This window comes from Cygnus atratus, chromosome 2 (assembly GCF_013377495.2).
Source record: "Cygnus atratus isolate AKBS03 ecotype Queensland, Australia chromosome 2, CAtr_DNAZoo_HiC_assembly, whole genome shotgun sequence".
In the NCBI taxonomy this organism is placed as follows: Eukaryota; Metazoa; Chordata; class Aves; order Anseriformes; family Anatidae; genus Cygnus; species Cygnus atratus.
The window spans coordinates 15,985,993-16,002,427 of NC_066363.1; the positions used below are offsets into that span (position 1 = coordinate 15,985,993).

The 16,435-nt window shown below is 38.9% G+C and overlaps 1 protein-coding gene across 11 annotated transcripts in view; it reads left to right on the plus strand.

Annotated features, from left to right (window-relative positions):
• Positions 1-467: 467 nt before the first annotated feature.
• The window catches only part of ZNF438 (zinc finger protein 438), a 47,855-nt gene continuing 31,887 nt past the window's right edge, over positions 468-16,435 (plus strand). For 10 of the 11 annotated variants that reach the window (XR_007707786.1, XR_007707788.1, XR_007707787.1 and 7 more), the window contains exons 1-3: positions 468-562; positions 1,710-1,791; positions 2,287-2,340. The gene's annotated coding sequence lies outside the window, so the exon portion shown is untranslated. Of the gene's footprint in view, positions 563-941; positions 1,065-1,709; positions 1,792-2,286; positions 2,341-16,435 lie in introns of those variants that run through there. The other variant, XM_035545195.2, reaches the window with a different exon arrangement.

Consider the following 16,435-nt stretch of genomic DNA (forward strand, 5'->3'; position numbering starts at 1 on the left):
GGAAGGTGAGGCACCATGTCAGGTATGTGGGAAGACAAGGTGCCGTGTCAGGTGCATGGGAAGGTGAGGGAGGCATCACGTCAGGTATGTGGGATGGCGAGGCACCACCTCGGGCATGGGGAAGGCGAGGCGCCATGTCAGGTAAGTGGGAAGGCAAGACACCATGTCAGGTGTGTGGGGAAGGCGAGGTGCCATGTCAGGTATGTGGGAAGTTGAGGCACTGTGTCAGGCAGATGCGTGCTGCCCTCAGCCTCCCCGGAAGCAATGGCTGATGTGGAAGGGGAGGCACGAACGGCAGTCAATGCCCGCCGGGGGAGCCGGCCCCCCCAGCAGCGCCCCACCACACGCCACCAGCAGCCGCCAACCCCGTACCCGCCCCCCCCCACGTCCCCACCGCCCCCTCAGCGCCTTTCCCGCCAACCCCCTCCCCCCACCCCACCCGGCCGCGAGGCGCTACCACCGCGCCTGCGCCGCGCCGGGACTCCCTCGGCGGGTGACGCCGCCGCGCGCCGCCGCTGTGACGTCGCGGAGGCGTGACGCAGCAGGCGGAGGGGGCTCGCGTGTGAGTTCCCTGCCCCCCGCGGCGGGACGGGACGGGGCGGGGGGGGCCCGCGCCTGAGGGGGGGCGGCGGGGCTGTGAGGGGGCGGCGGGGCCGTGTGGAGGCGGCGGGGCTGGCGGGCGCCCTGCCGGGTGGGATGGAGCCTCCCCTGAGGGAGCTTGGCCCCAGAGGCACCCCCTGGCCAGAGGCTTGCCCGGTTCCGTGCCTGCATTGCAACCTGGGTGCCAAATCTTGCCTCTCAGGGCAGTCCGGTGCGCCTCACGTCGCTGCTGGGCGCTCAGCTGCTTTATTTTATCCGTTTTAGCTGTATCTGCAGCTATTTAATAACCTCAAGTCACAGGCAACTGTCAGTCCTTCGCTGCTGCGCGGCGTACCTGGCGTAGTTCAGGAATTGCAGTCCTAAATTCGCTTGTATTCATTTATTTCAACCTGTAACGTGCCGTTAATAATGGTCCTTCGTATTATTATTCCATAATAAAAGACCGAATAGAAGGATAAGATGAGGTAAATGCACAGCTCCCTCGAATCTCAGTAGCTCTTGTGCACAGCTTGTTTTTCACAAGGCCGTTCGGCAACCAAGATACTGAGCTGCCTGTTTTTTTAGTCTAATCTTACCATACCAATGTATTTCTAGTACTAGTTTTATGTGTAGTTATTTTTTTTAAGCTATTTTTATGCAAAACAAAGTGTACATTTAAGGGATGAGAGCATATCTTTTTTCTGACTCATTTGCTAAAAGAATCTGACTTTTTTCAAGGTTAAAGTTTCTCAAAAATCAGAAAGGAAAAGGAAGGAAAAATTTTATAGTAGCTATGGTGCAAGTTTTTAATATTTTTTGTAATGATCCAGTATAAGGTTTTCTTGAAAGGTAGCTGGGGCATCAGAATAAAACTAACACTGTATCCGAATGTTTTTAACCTTTGCTCGAGCTGCTAAAGTAATAAACTTTGAGGTAACCAGATATTCTGTAACTAAGGTGTTTTTCGAAGTATTCAAGAAGGAAACACTAGTTTCCTATGCATCAGTTTCTCATTTGTGAGAATGTTGGAAATAGCAAAAACAGTGTACGATGAGGTATTTTGACTTTCTCATATGAAACCTCAGATATACTTAGTAACTGATATATATATATGTGTTTTTAATGTACAGGTTCAATGATTATGCTGCGTTAGACCAACAGAATGTTCTTCATCAGTGACTTGGGGTGTTACCAGCATTTGTATCTGAAGAGGTAATATTGTTTATGGAAGTGGTTTAATGTTTTAAATCTTTATATGAAAATGGTGATAGTTTCATGCATTTATTTGTACCTAATGAGTTGGATGTTGTCAGGTCAAAATGAAATGCATGGTCAAGTGACGGAAGTACAACTTCGATCTGAAGCTTGCTGAAAACATTAGTACAGTTACAATTATAGAAACTTACAGTTTAAAAAAAATAAATGGTCAAATCAGGAATGTGTTAACTTCATCAGTTACTTTAACAATATTAATTGAAGTATTTATTACTGTAATTTCTAATTCAAATCACTGTAAACATATGGTAAGCCTCAAAGAAGATGTCATTCTATTTGATCTATTGAGAACAAATATGTTTTAGCAGAATTCTTGTTTATTTACTGCTCTCTAAAATTTATGCCTCTCTTATTTAATATGATTTTCTATCCTTTGCTAAATACATTTCCTGAGATACTGGGACTTTCTGTTTTTTGTTTTCTTCAAAACAGGGATTAAGACGGATGAAGTATTTTATTGGCCGTAGCAGGAACAGGATGTGAAAGGTGGGTACTCTGAAAGAATACACTTAATATCCTTGCAGAATATTCTATTTTTTTTAATCTGTATTTGCCTGAGCACAAAGAGATTGCATATTGTAAGGTATGGTTTGAATTCAGTATTCAGATACTTCATAAGAAGCACCTCTTTCTAATGGTAGATCTAGCTAGCTTACCTCCTTTCAATTCTAGTAATCTACTGTGTGTTTAGCTTAGGTTAAAAAATTAGATGCTGACAGCCTTATGTAGCTGATGCATTTTAGTTCTGCATTCTTTGAATGGAAATTTTAGAATGTCCTGTTCCTATGGTTTGTGTGCTTCTATACTATTGTAAAAGTGGACTGAGAAAATACCTCAAAGTCTTTCAGAATCTTGTGTTCTATGTTCTGTTCAAATGGGGTCAAAGAAAGATTCACTCAATTTATGCAATTTCCTCTTTACATCGACAGTTTTTGTTTCCATGCTTTACATGATGGTGTTGAGTTTTTTTGAATCATTTCTATAATGTCGTCAAGGTATATTGGTATATTCCAATGGAACTGTGTTCAAAATTTCCATAGAAAATATTGGTTCAGCAGCACTAAAAGATTTTGTAATGCTTATCCTTATCTGCAGTCAAGTTAAGATTTTCGTCCTTATTTGCTTAGACTTAATTATAACGATAAAAATGAAACATTGACTTATGGAGAACCAGAACGCATTTTTTACTTAAAAAAATAAAATAAAATATGAACATACGTTTTTACAAGACAAATATTAACAAATAACAGAACAGTTATGCTTGGATAATACTTGAGCCCTTATGAAGTATATTTGCATATTGTTATTATCAGAGTTGAATGAAGTGTGAACTACTGTACAACGTAAATATTAAAAATACCTATGGTGTACAGCTTTAATGATTTTTTTAAAAAGATTTTGGAAATAAAAACTTACAGTCACTTTTTGCTTCCCTGCTTTCTCTTGCTGGCATAGCAAACGGGTTCTTACTGTTAACTTAAAATGGTATTTGTAGAATCATGTCATCTTTTATTTTCTCTATATTACTTCATGAAAACGCACAGAACAGCTGGGTAGAAACCATCCTATTCCTCACGTGATGTTTGTTAATTGTGTCTTTGAATTCCTATAGCACAATGTTTGCAGGTATTGGTTTGTCCTTAATAAGCTGATTAAACTCAGTGGGAGTGGTATTCAAGCATTTTTTTTATTAAAGGACTGATTTCCTGGGTATTTATAACGTAATTAAATGTTTTAGGAAACGTTATCACAGTTTGTGTAGCGATACATCATAATTTGATAATTCTTGCTAATTAATACCAAAAGTGTAATCAAAACACCATGCATCTAACAGTGGTACGACTGTGCTGTGCATTTAACAAGTAGAGGCTGTTTTTGGTTTGTCGCTTCAGTCTTTTTACTGCTTTAGGAAAGAACCATTTCCTCACATAAGCTTGTGAAATATTCTTTCTATTCTTGGTTCTTTTTTGCCATTTTATTGAAGGGTGTACTGTACTGAAAGTCCTGCCTGAGGGCAGGCTGGCCAGAGTCCTGCTACTGAAACAGGCTTAGCATTGAGCTGTCAATATGCTTACAAGCAGTGCACAAATGGAAAGGAAGTAATACATAGCTCAGTGCATCTTTCGGAGCTGTGATGCATTGTGGTCACTTTGTTTGTGGTTAAGCTTTTTTCATGGGATTGTATAAAGTGTAAAATTCTGCAGTACTGAGTACTGTGAGTAATGTTTATATCTCTATTTACTTTTTTTTTTCTAAGTGTAACTTTTGGTGGATGCGATGGGATGTTAACGTCTCTGTATGTGTCCTGTAGTTTCATTCTGTGGCTTAGTCCTGTGTTATTTTTCAGAAAGGCCAAGAACAAGACTGTTGGTTTAGAAAACATAATCATGTTTAATGCCAGAGAGGGGTCACGTGCTGAGACAAGCTTTTGAGCTGCAGTGTCCCAGTCCTGCTAAAATGCCCCTGTCACAGTAAGTCTCTGAGGAGGCAGGAAGGTGGAAAGAACAGGAGCGTTCTTGTGGCCTGCTTGGCTTCTTGCTGAGACAGGCAGGTGCGTTGAGATGGAAAAGCAGCTCAGAAAATGTTTGATTTAAATGGTGCAAGGGTTGTCAGGAGAATGACACCACACCTGAAACGCTTACCTGGACCTCTCAGTGGAATTGGTTTGGGATGATAGGCGGCTTCTAAGTTCATAGAGGATTTTTGCTGTTTGGTTGAATTTGGCAGGTCAGCCAGAAACACTTCCCTACTCAGTCTCCCGCACGAAGTTGGATGTTACCAGTAAGTGAAGGTTGGAATATCTGTAGGAGTTATTTAATGGTTTCACTTGCCCTCTTTAAAACAGCAGAAACCAAACCAAACAAAGCCCTAAGGGTGCATCTTCTGACTACTTGGTTTGTTACTTGACCATTACAAGTGACAACTGAAAGGAACTCTGCTTTTCTAAGGACTGTTGCTTAGGAAGAACAGTCTCATAAATTATATATGGTGACAGATTACAGTTTAAACCGATGTGATTTTTGCTGTAGTCATGCTTCTTTGCCACTTTGCTTTTCTTATGTGTACGTTTGTGATTCTTTTGGATGAGAAATAGAAAGCAGGGTTTTTCCTGTTACTGATTTGTAAGTTGTTTCAGAATTCTTCGTGTCATTGATTTTAAATAGCAATAGTACAAAACTTAATGTCAGGCTTTTTTTGGCCTTCCCTGAGTGGTTTTACCTCCTTAAGTGAGGTTACAGTCTGTCAGTTTTCTGTGAGTGCCTGTAAATCTCAGGTTTGTATCAGGCTGCTGTTTCAGTGAAGTACCACTACATACACGAAGACATGAGATTCTGACAGTTCTTGGTCTTTGTTAGCTCAGTTAAAACAGAGCAGGTGGTGAAGAAATAAGGTAGATTCATATTTTTAGGAAGTGAGACAGTAGAGTTTAAATATCAGTGTTCAATCCAACGTTCAACGTCTCTGTTAATGACATGCACTCTCTTAAAAGTACGTGAACCCCCCAAAATACTGTTAGAGAATCCAAAAGGACCAGTCTATAAAAAGCTGCATAGCTTGTTGTGCAGATATGCTCTGTGTCTGATGAACCAAGCACTTTTAAGTTACCAATCTGTCAGTAAAATCTCCTAAATTAGTAATATGGATATTTAGTGGGATTTATTGCTGTTGTCATAAGCAATTTGGAGGCTTTACTGAAGAAGGAAGATGAATTGTTACTGGATTTGGAAAGGAAGTACTGATCTGCATTTCAGGACTGAAACTGAGACCACCCAAATGCCTTCAGCTGTTTTCTGTTATTTTCAAAAATGGTTTGTTCTTTCTAGTAAAGTGTTTAGGAACAGAGAGTTGGGTCAATCACTATTATGTTTTTCCCTAAATGGCAATATTAAACAAACTTCACAATACTGTTCCTGTCAGAGGAAAAACAATTGAGATGTTTTGATTCTTTTTTTTTTTTTTTTAGCTTTCAGAGAAAAGTAGCCATAGGCAGTTGTGACTTCACAGCTTCAGATGTGCCTTTTTCTTGGAAAGTTTTGCCTAATTTTGACTGGATATTTTCCCTTTAACGGACAATATAGTATCTATGATGTTTTATTAAGGTAACTCGGGTGTTTACTGTAGTTCTTGTAAGGTTAGTGGGATGTAGAATGTTCTCTTTCATATATACACGTGTTACGTTGTCTATTAAAATCTTAAATTTTTTCAAAGGGCAAGTCTGCTGTATCGCATTATGGAGTTGTTCTTATGCAGAAGCACAGTTACTGCCTAACGGAAGTCCTGATGGTGAAAAGTCTGCAATTCTGCAGTTACCTTTGCTTATTTTGTCTTTATCTTCTCATAAATCAGTCATTTTCTTTCTGGAAAGGTATTCTAATAAGCATATAACAGAGATTTGGGGACTGTAATGGGTTAGAAATGAGCAAGGAATTATGCTGAAGAAGAGGAGAGCAAAGCTACCTGGCCTGAAATAATGGGACTTCAAACATTCATGATAGCACATTTTCAAAGCAGGGGACTGTGAGCGAAGAATCTTGTTCCTGAGAGTTTGGTTAACTTCTGAGCTGTCTTTATACTTGAAATCAGAGTAAACAAACATTAGCTTAGGTAAAATGTGTGGTGGAAAATAGTATAGAAAATGAAAAACTATGGTAAAAATCAGTATCATGCCGTCGTATAGCATGTGGTGCTGGATACCTCCTGGAAAAGGGGAGGTGTGGAGGAGAGCAGATTGAGGGAAAAAGCTAAAGGAGTGGTGTGTATGGGGGTGGAAAATTGCTTGTATGAAGAGAAATTGAAAAAAGTTAGGTTGTTTAACCTTTCAAAGGCAAAAAAAAGATGAAATGTAACACAAATACCCAGAATGATGAATGGTTTGAAAAAAGTAATTCAGGAGCTTTTATTCTGTTGGTTCGTGATACAAGAGTACGGGAACATTCTGGGAAATTAGGTTGGCAAATGGAGAAAGGATATATTAATGTTGATAAAACAGTGAGCTCTGCATTCCAGGGATGATTTTAATTTAGGAGTTTTCTTATAGAAAGTGAGACTGGCTAGGCATTGGAACGAGTTGCCCAGGGAGGTGGTGGAGTCACCGTCCCTGGGGGTGTTAAGGAAAGGTTGGACGTGGTGCTTAGGGACGTGGTTTAGTGGGTGACGTTGGTGTAGGGGCATGGTTGGACCAGATGATCTTGGAGGGCTTTTCCAACCCTAATGGTTCTGTGAGACATTGTTCTATTCGGCGTTGATTTTTCTGTTGCCTGGACTCACGCCTTGAGTAGGTGTTCCTGAAGTACTTTAATCCAAGTCAGTTCACGAGTTTATTCTGTACCTGGAGTGATGGAGGTTTTCGGGAGGGTGAGATGAGCTAACACTGGCTTTTGGTGTCATCCAGCCAACTTCTAGCAACTGTGTAAAAAATCATGAAAGATAGCAGTGGGGGTATCTTTATTAAACGAACGTGCTTGTCTCTGTGCCAGTTTTCTCTCTTGGTATGGTTCAAGTCCTAGAAACTACATTTACAGGCTCTTACAAGCTCAGATACAAACCCCAGTGATAAACAAAAGCTTAAAAAGCAGTGTTCAGCAGGAAAAGACTATAGGATCAGCGTTTGCTCATTCCCACTGCCATGTCCTTTTCAATCCATTTAATGGAGGGTGCAGTTCTTACTTTTTTGTGTGTATTTAGCAACAGTCTGACTTAAACTTGTTGTATTTGGCTCTAGAGTAGCAAAGAGCAGATGTCGGGGAGGTGCTGTGACAGGAATAAAACGATTCAGAAAGCTTGTGGGAATCTGGGTGGGAAGGCAGTAAGGGGGAAGACTTCCTCCTATTTTTTTCCGTGATAGAATCCGTGCTATAACATTCAGAGTTGGCATTCAGTTCAAACCTTGCCATGTTGCAAGGCTTGGTGCGTTGACACAGGCATTCTTTCCTCTAGCTCATGTTGTGGAGTTTATTTATAAAACAGCACATGCCTGCGGAATTATAATTGATGCCTTAATTATGGGGAACTCATCTTAGAGATGGTAGCTCAGTGACCTGTGGGATATTTTTCTGGTTTAGAGCAGCCAAGATTTGTACTGAAACGTTTTCTCTGTGTGATTCTTAAACACAGAATTCCCCTGTCAAGACAGAAAAAACTTCAGTAATTAAGAGGTACTCCGTCAGGATGATAAGCCTAAAATAATGGTCAACTTTAACTGTTACTTATGGTCGGAACATCTAAATAGTAAGCTTTACTTTTCAGGGATCATCACTTTTTCAAAAACATGCATTTAAAAGCCACTGCTACATGTTGCCAGTCTTTTCATAAGCAAGTGGGTGCCAGATGTATGTGGGATCCTGGGGAAGGTTGTTGCCTTGGTTTCTTTCTTTTTGCTTTTGTAATGAGAAGAATGCTTCAAAAGTTACTGCCTTTTTATTTTTATTTTTTGGACTGGAAGTATTTTATCTTTCTCTTGATAGAGACAATTCTGAAAACACTGTGTAACTTGTTAGTGGAATGGTTGCTTGTTTATCTTTCTCTTATCTTTTTTTTTTTTGCTCATCACCTATGTGCACTTCAAGAATATCTGTTATCTGTTGCAGCAGTACAGTTTGTAGACTGTGAGAACATAAGCACAGACTAATTTGCAGTGGTTTTGATCACAGGGTGCTATATTTGAGAGTTGTGCCAACTCTGTTGTCTTACATGGATAATGATGTACTTAATACTTTGTGGAGCCTGAGGAATTTTTTTTTCCTGTGATGAAAAAGCGTTGCTTATACAGTAATCTGAAGAGGAAGATAGTAATAAATCTTCTGATTTTCCTTGAGATAATGCTTCTTAATCTTGTGCTTTATAAAAACCATGCTGCCTCCTGCTTTGGGTCTTTTGGCTCTAATGGGGTGATTGTAGCAACTGTTGTCATTTTCAGGAGAGATGAGATTTGAAACAGAAGGAATATATGTAGTATTGTGCGCTTAATCAGAATATAATGGAAAAGTCTGACTTTTTTTTTAAAGGCAAATAGGGCAGTGGAATGAGTTGTCAGAAGCTTCATATCTGCAAGATATGTAGTATACTTGCTCAGTTCTCCTCAGGGCTTATAAGGTCATGATTGGAATATGCAGTTCACATTTGGGAACAAGTCTTCCTTATTTTTTGCCGATGAACAATGTAGATGTCATGCTAAAAGGAAACGGGACAAACCAGCTTGCTTTTTAGCTGTAGCATTTTGAATTTCTTGGCTAGGTTGTCAATTTTTAGTGACAAAGTGACAAGCCCTTAAATAACTGTGGTCACATCTGGTCCAAGAGGATTGAGTGAAGTCTTTTTGATTCCCTAAAAGGAAGCCAAGTTTTTGTCAACAACCGCTGTGATGTTTATCCAGACTGCAGGTAAATCCTGTCGAGTGCATGATTTTACAGTTCTGACCAGTTGAAGGAATGCTCTTCTGCTTAAGATGAGATGCTGAAACTAACACAATTTGATTAGCATCATTTATGTCTGTCTTGTACCTAATTTCTGCTGGGTATTTTTCACCTGGCTGTCAAATCCCTTTGTTTACTGCAGACACTGCAGAAAAACTATAAATTACAGATTCTGTATTTAAAGACTTTATTCTTGATCATTTAATCACAATTTTTTTTAAAGGTTTCTATTACCTGATGAAATTTCACTATAAAAGAAGCATGAAACCATAGATTCCTTTTAGGCTAGATCAAGGCTTGCAAGGGTCATACCCGTGTTTATTTTTCAGAATGCTATGTAAGTGTTAAACTTGCCTTTATATACTAGTGTGCTGTGAAGATGGCTGTCTATTGCAAGGGGAGCTGGTTTCTGTATCTTCTCTGTTAGCTGAAGCCAAATGGAGTCTAGGTACAGCTACCGAGAGGCTTCTTATTACTTATGGAGCAAGTGCTGGGCAGCTGAGGGTTTTTTCAGTTGCCAGAGATTGTATTAAGAAATTGAAATTATTTTTTAAACCATAACTTCTATCATAACCTGTGATAATGCTTTTATATACTGTTAGTTATTCAGAATAATTGTCATGTTCTTTATAGAACAATAATAATTATTCTGTTTGGAACACATTAATTCATAATTTCTGCTCAAACTTGGTGGTATGCTGGGAGAGCAAAATGCAGCTTTTCTGAGACCTTTTGAAGAGTTGACAAATTTAGGGTAAATATTCCTTAAATTTACAGGAATATGTAAATGTAATACATTTACATGCATGTAATAATGTAAGGTCTGGGTGCTTGTGTACAGTTTTGAGGTCTGGTTTTGGTCCTTACAGATAGTGGGTAAGACCTACTAGAATGTTGAGAGCAGCCCCTTGGTAGTTCTGTGGTCTTGCTTCAGGCAAGCAGAAAAACACATTTCCTTGAGGAAAAAAAAAAAAAGTACACTAGTGAGTAAGTAGTGTTTTCACTTTGTGACATTCCTGTATCTTTCATGCATTTAACAGTTGGTAACATTTGAAATATACAAATAATTTGTTTCTGATGTTGGTAGGTCACAGAAGGGAAAATAGCGTACAATTCTGTTTTACATCTGATCTGTGCATAGCAGTAGAAGCAGGAACTGACCATATCTTTAAACAGTGCACTGTACCGCTAGCAGTAGCCTTTGGCATAAAAGTAAGCTGGTTTTCAGGCACACTCTATTTCTCATAAAAGCCTTTGGTTAGTGATACGTAATTGATCTAATGGTAATAGTTTTAAAACCTTTTCGGAGGCATTTTGTGTATAAAAAATCTTCAAATTATGTAATATTGATGCTCATTGGAATGTGACTTTTTTCAAATTTCAGTACACATAAGCTTATTTGCCTCTGCAAGACTAAAATAGAACAGCTACTTTTCTTTTTTTTTTTTTAATGAAACAGCATTTATAGAATTTGGGAATCTTTGAGAGATTTTTCTGATCAACTTTTGAGAAGCAGGAGAATTCTTTAGACTAAGAAGACTATTAAGTAAGTTGATGGAAACTCTTCAGTATACAATTATTTGTTCTGTATACATCTATTCCAGTTTCAGGAAGCTGTTCATTTCAGAAAACAGGAGGAAAAAAAAGACAACAACAACATTGATCTACAGAAGTTTTGGAGTAATGGGCTTTGATCGGAGCATGGAAAATGCATGAAATCAGAATAATGTCATAATGTGACATCTATTTACTGTTGGAACTGCCCTGCTTTGTCAAGGAAATAGAGCAGGCTAAGTGTCCTGTGTCCTTCTTAACCCTGGGACACTTCAGTAATGGCAGAAATAGTTATTCTGGGCAGTGTAAGCCTTTTCTCGTGTGACTGGAATTATATTTTTAAAAATGAGTGCTGTTCATTAACGAAAACAATTTACTTGAGTTGTGACCTTACAACATTCAGACATCAGACACGAGAGAGACCATTTCCAAAATACTTATTAGGAATTAAATGTTAATGGATAATACTAACCTATGCAATTTTTTGGGACTTGATTGGCACAGCATAACCATACATACTTTCTTGGAGGGTATTTACAGATAACAGTTACAGGTTTTCTTTAGCAGTCTTTGCCTGTTACTTATTTATATGTGGTGCAGATATCTGAGGGAAGCAATTCAGTCTTTGGTAATTATATTTGGCAAACTGTTTTATACTGAGATGGAGAAAATATTTAGTGTCTTGACTTGCAATATGGACCGGGCTACATGGGAAGGCTGACACGTGGAGTTGACTGTCTGTAGGTGCCCCCAAAAGCGAAAGTTTTAAACGTGTTGAAATCTCTAAGCAAATTTAGAAGCCTAATAAATTTCAAAAACAGTATCTTTGGAATTCCCTTTTTCATTATAAACTGGGTTCACAGGCCCAGAATAGGACATTCCTTACTGTCCTCACTTAAAATTAGCTGTATTTCTTTCTGGAAATAAAACGAATGCCAGTAACCTCTCCATTTACGGTGGTAAATTACCGCTTTTCAGATAAAAATTCTAAAGAGGTCCTCTAAAGAGGTCAGGAGGAAAATTGGGTTGATTTGCAGAAGAATTTCCTGTTAGCAGTGCATGCTGGTGAGCCACAACGCAGCTTCAGAGTCCAGAGAAGAGTCAGTTAAAGATGTGTGTATTGAAGGGGATCCTCAGCTTCTGCTGTGTTGCCTGCACGAGGGAGGTCCAGGAAACGTTTCCCAGCGCTGTCGCCATCAGTTCATCTGCATGGTAAGAGGCCTACAAGTTGGCTCTTGGCTTCCAGCAAGCAGACCTTCAGCCTGGTCAGCTAACCTTGCTGGACTACCAAGAGGTTTTATCCAGGTTGGCACTGTCATAGTTCAGCTGAAAAAGTGATGGCAGCATCGCTGGAAATATTTGTGCGTGATGTGCACAGGTCCTTTTGAAGACAGAGCGTCTTGCTGCAATACGGAAATACTTTTCTGACTGATCTGCAGTGTAATCTGTTGTGGACAGATTTGGATCAAGTTTGTAGCCATGGAAAATTTAGTGTAGCTGCATCTACGGTTGCACTTTTTTGGATAATATATTGTACAGACATTGTACTGCTGACAAATTAGTCTTCTGTGGAGGCAGACGTTTAGGAGCAGTGACTGTAATCTCAGAAGAACGTGTATTGACTGGGGAGAGCTTGGCTTGGTTTTGCAAATCACCAACCCTTAGAAGTGGGATTAGGTTTTGCACAGGAGAAAGTGGAACTTTATTGTAGTGTCCTTTGCCTCCAAAATGAGGCCATGGTGCTTGCTCCTTTTTCAGCCTCCATCTCAGTAAAATAGGAAATAATTGTTTCATATTTCAGTTTTGTCTCCTAAAGGATGGCAGTTAGCTACTTGTGCAAACCATAATGTGCAATGACTTTTTGGCCTTGATTTAGTTCTTCCTTACACCATATATGCCCTGTTTGCATGCCCGCAATTCAAAATTCTCATGTACTTGTGTATTTATTTTTAATATTTTGGTGTTTCCATAAGCTGTGTTTGTTTAGTTAGTGGTTCCACTGAACGGTCAGCTGAAGATAGGTATCAGTCATGAAGGAGTTGGTTCTTCATGCACTTTGTGATGACAAAGACACATCTTAGAGTTGAAGGCAAGGAAAAGGAAATAAAATGACAATAAAGTAGAATAGATGAAGAAAGACTTCTGTAATAAGTGGAACTAGAGGGGATTATCTGGGTGACAAGATGGAGGAAAAGCTAAAGTGCTGGTATGGAGATGCACTGCAAATGTAGTTTGTGATCACAGTGGTAGTGCTGTTCTGATTCATAACTGAAATGACAAAGAAGCATGTTGTGTAAATAAGATAAATAGATTTATTTTTTTAAATCAGAAAAATATTTTTATATCCCATTTTTGGGGAGATATGTTATACATTCATACTCACTGTAGGGGATCTTATTTTTGTTTAATATAATGAAAATATATTCATAACTTTTAATCAGCAAATTCATAAAAAAAACCACGCTTGGGTGATTTATTGCTTGTCTCTTGTCTGATCAGGGTTATTTGCTGATACTTTGTAGCATTACCTATTAATAGATCTAAAGTAGTACAATTTTCTTTAGTGGAGAGCTTAAAAAAAAAAAAGTCTCTTCCTTAATAAAAATGTTTTGCAGGTCTGTTTGAAGAGCTCATATGTATGATCTTGTTCAGTTTCCAAACTGGCACTTGAAGGCTTTGTAAGTGGATTGCGTTACACTCAGACTACTCAAATTCCATTTGTGTCTCTAGAGAATAGAAATCCTTCTACCATCAAATGCATAGGATAAGTTGAACCCATTGCATTGAGCTATGGGGTGTATTTCAGAATTTGGGAGATTGAGTTTTACAAAATAGATAACTGAGAGTTAGTATTCTTGCTTGGATAATGTGCTATTTGTTTTGGAAGGCAGTTTCCCATGACTAAATAAGAACAAGATGTTTGACCACCTTCTAGGGAGGAGGCTGTTTGGTCAGCATCAAATTAAAAGAAAAAATTTAGAAGAGGCAACGTACCATTCTTACGTGGTGCTGGAAATGTTTTCATGTTTCTTCTGAGCTTTAATTACAGAGCATGTGCATGGCAACAGGAAAGGCCAGAGGTTTTCTTCTGTTCTTGGAAGTATAGCTTTATCACATCATTGGGAATTTATAGCCTAGTCATATGTAGTGTTTTTTCCATTCCTGCATTTTGCAATAGGTTTGTACAGCCTTGTAGTTTGGCAGCAGAGAGCTCTATTTTTCATGATTTTTTTTGGCATGAAAGGGTTACTGTTCACATTTCCTGTGTAATTCCTTCTGATCTTGCTGGGCTGTAATTACTTTCTTGATGTTAAACATTCCCAGGCTCCTATAACCTCCTAGCCTGCTTGCACTGGCCAAGTCTGTCCCAGGTGATCATGTGGGCGAACCTCCTGTTTTTAAGGATAAAAATCTCTCCTTCCTGTGTAAGATAGGCTACACACTCATTCCTTGCTGTGCAATCCCAAGAGAAATCCTTTTAAAAAATAATAATAAGGTAACACATCAGTCTTTCAGAGTCAGATTTAGCAGCCAAATACGTGACAAATGAAGTGTGTGGGTTTAGAATTTGCTGAATCTTCGTTGAATGACTTCTAGTTCACATTAAATATTCTTTTCTTAATTCATTTGGAAAATAGGTTATGATATTAAAAAGACAGATTTTGACTGTAGCGTCTCACTTCTGACCATGTAATTGGCAAATCATTTTAAGCTTGCTTAAATGTAGAACTACTTAGTTGAGCTTTCAGGATTATTTTTTGCTTTTGATTTCTTTGCTGTAGCTGCGTATCTTATAAAAAAAAATCTAGAGGATATTACTCAGTTCTGTTGTTGACATGTAGTCCAATTATCCCGTATTTCTTCTGATTTTCTTTCTGATTTTCAATTTGAGGTTTATAAACAGTAAACACAAGGTTTTCTTTTCCTTTTTAATACAAGTAACTGTGTACTGCTGAAAAATGATGGCTTCAGAGGTGTGGGATCTGAAGTGATCTGTTCTGCAAAGGCACTGAAAGTTTGTGTGCTAGGTTCAAGCTGCTCTTCAGCTTTCACCTGGAGGAGGCACCTGTCAGAATGCGAGTGAAGCTTGCTGTCCATCCCCTTTATGCCATTTTCTCAGTGTCCAGCAAGATGCAAGTGGTGTTTTAGGGTGTGAGGAGTTATAATGTGCTGATACAGAAACTTTTTTAATAACAATGTCAGAGATGGTAGCTGGAGGTTCTGTGCACGGTTGGGTTGATGATAAACCCAAGTTCTGATACTTCATTCAAGAGCGCTAGCTTATTACCCTGCTACAGGCATTTCTTTGTTATAATCCTTGTTGTATTATTTCATGCATTTAATTGGCTGCTGTGTGAAATTCTCAGGCTGCAAGTAATTCTGCTTAATTTAGATGCAGTATTATGCTTGTAACTCAGATAATCAGAAGTTTTCCCAGTAATTGAGTGACTGACAAGTATGGTGAATGCATAACTGTGTTTGAGCTCAGTGCAGTTATACTTGGAAGAAATAAATAAAGGTAATAAATGCTAGCAGTTCCAGCCCTTTTCTTAGTTTTTCTCATACATACCAAAGCCTGGGCTTTTCTATATAAATAGAAGTTAGACCAGTTGGTGTTCCTGTTAACTGTGCTGCTCTGCTAGTGAAGTTTAAGATGAGTGTATTTTAATGGAAATGTCTCCTTTAATTTTTATTGGGAAGTTTTCATGAGTATGATGCTGTAGTTATAACTGGAATGCAGTCAGTATGCCGCCCAGTTCTTAACTGCTTTGTCAGGTAGTTGGTAACGTGGCTATCAGATGTGCATATTTTTGTTGTGGAGCTCAGAGGTTCTTACCCATGTATTACTTAAACACAGATTCCGGCATAACCTATTGATACGGTAGTCATATATATGGCTACTGTATTATACAGGGGTGGGGACCATAAAGCACCAAGTGAGTATAACTAAACAGGTCAAAGATACTGCTGATATCTTGAAATTAAACCTTTTCCCATTTATCATTGCCTTTATTTGATCTCCAGGTGCCTGAGATTTCATAGGAAATTTCATCTGAAGAGTGCTTGCTTAACACGTGTGCTTGGGTATGTGTTAAACACGTGGCAGGAGTTCTGGGCGTCCTGTGCAGCAAGGTGGTGCTTTTGGTTAAAGCTTTTTTTCAAAACGGCTTGCTTTTGACTTTGTTATGAAAAAACCGGTGAACCCAGTTGAAAGTGAGTACAACTGTAGTGAAGCAAGCCTGTTTGCTGTCTGATAGGATGTAGAGACCTTCTTTCCTTTTTCCTGTTTAATTTCACTCCTGCTCAGATGAAGACAGTGAGGAATTGCATGTTGTATTGTAATTAAAGGTAACCTGTTTTGAATTTACTTTGTGCAGTGCTGAGATTGTAATGGACGTGGCTCTCCATTAGAAATTTCACCTTTTGCAGTAGAAAATTCCCTCAGTAGTGATGAATTTTCTTTGAAAAGAATGTGGTTTCAGAGTCCTATGCAAATTACATCCTGCTTTTTGTGCAGAAGACAAGTTAAAGGATGTACACTCATGATGTTGACCTTGTGTGGTCCTCTGTGTGTGTGCATGTTGATCTTCTAGTGGTTTAACTTAAAGAAAACT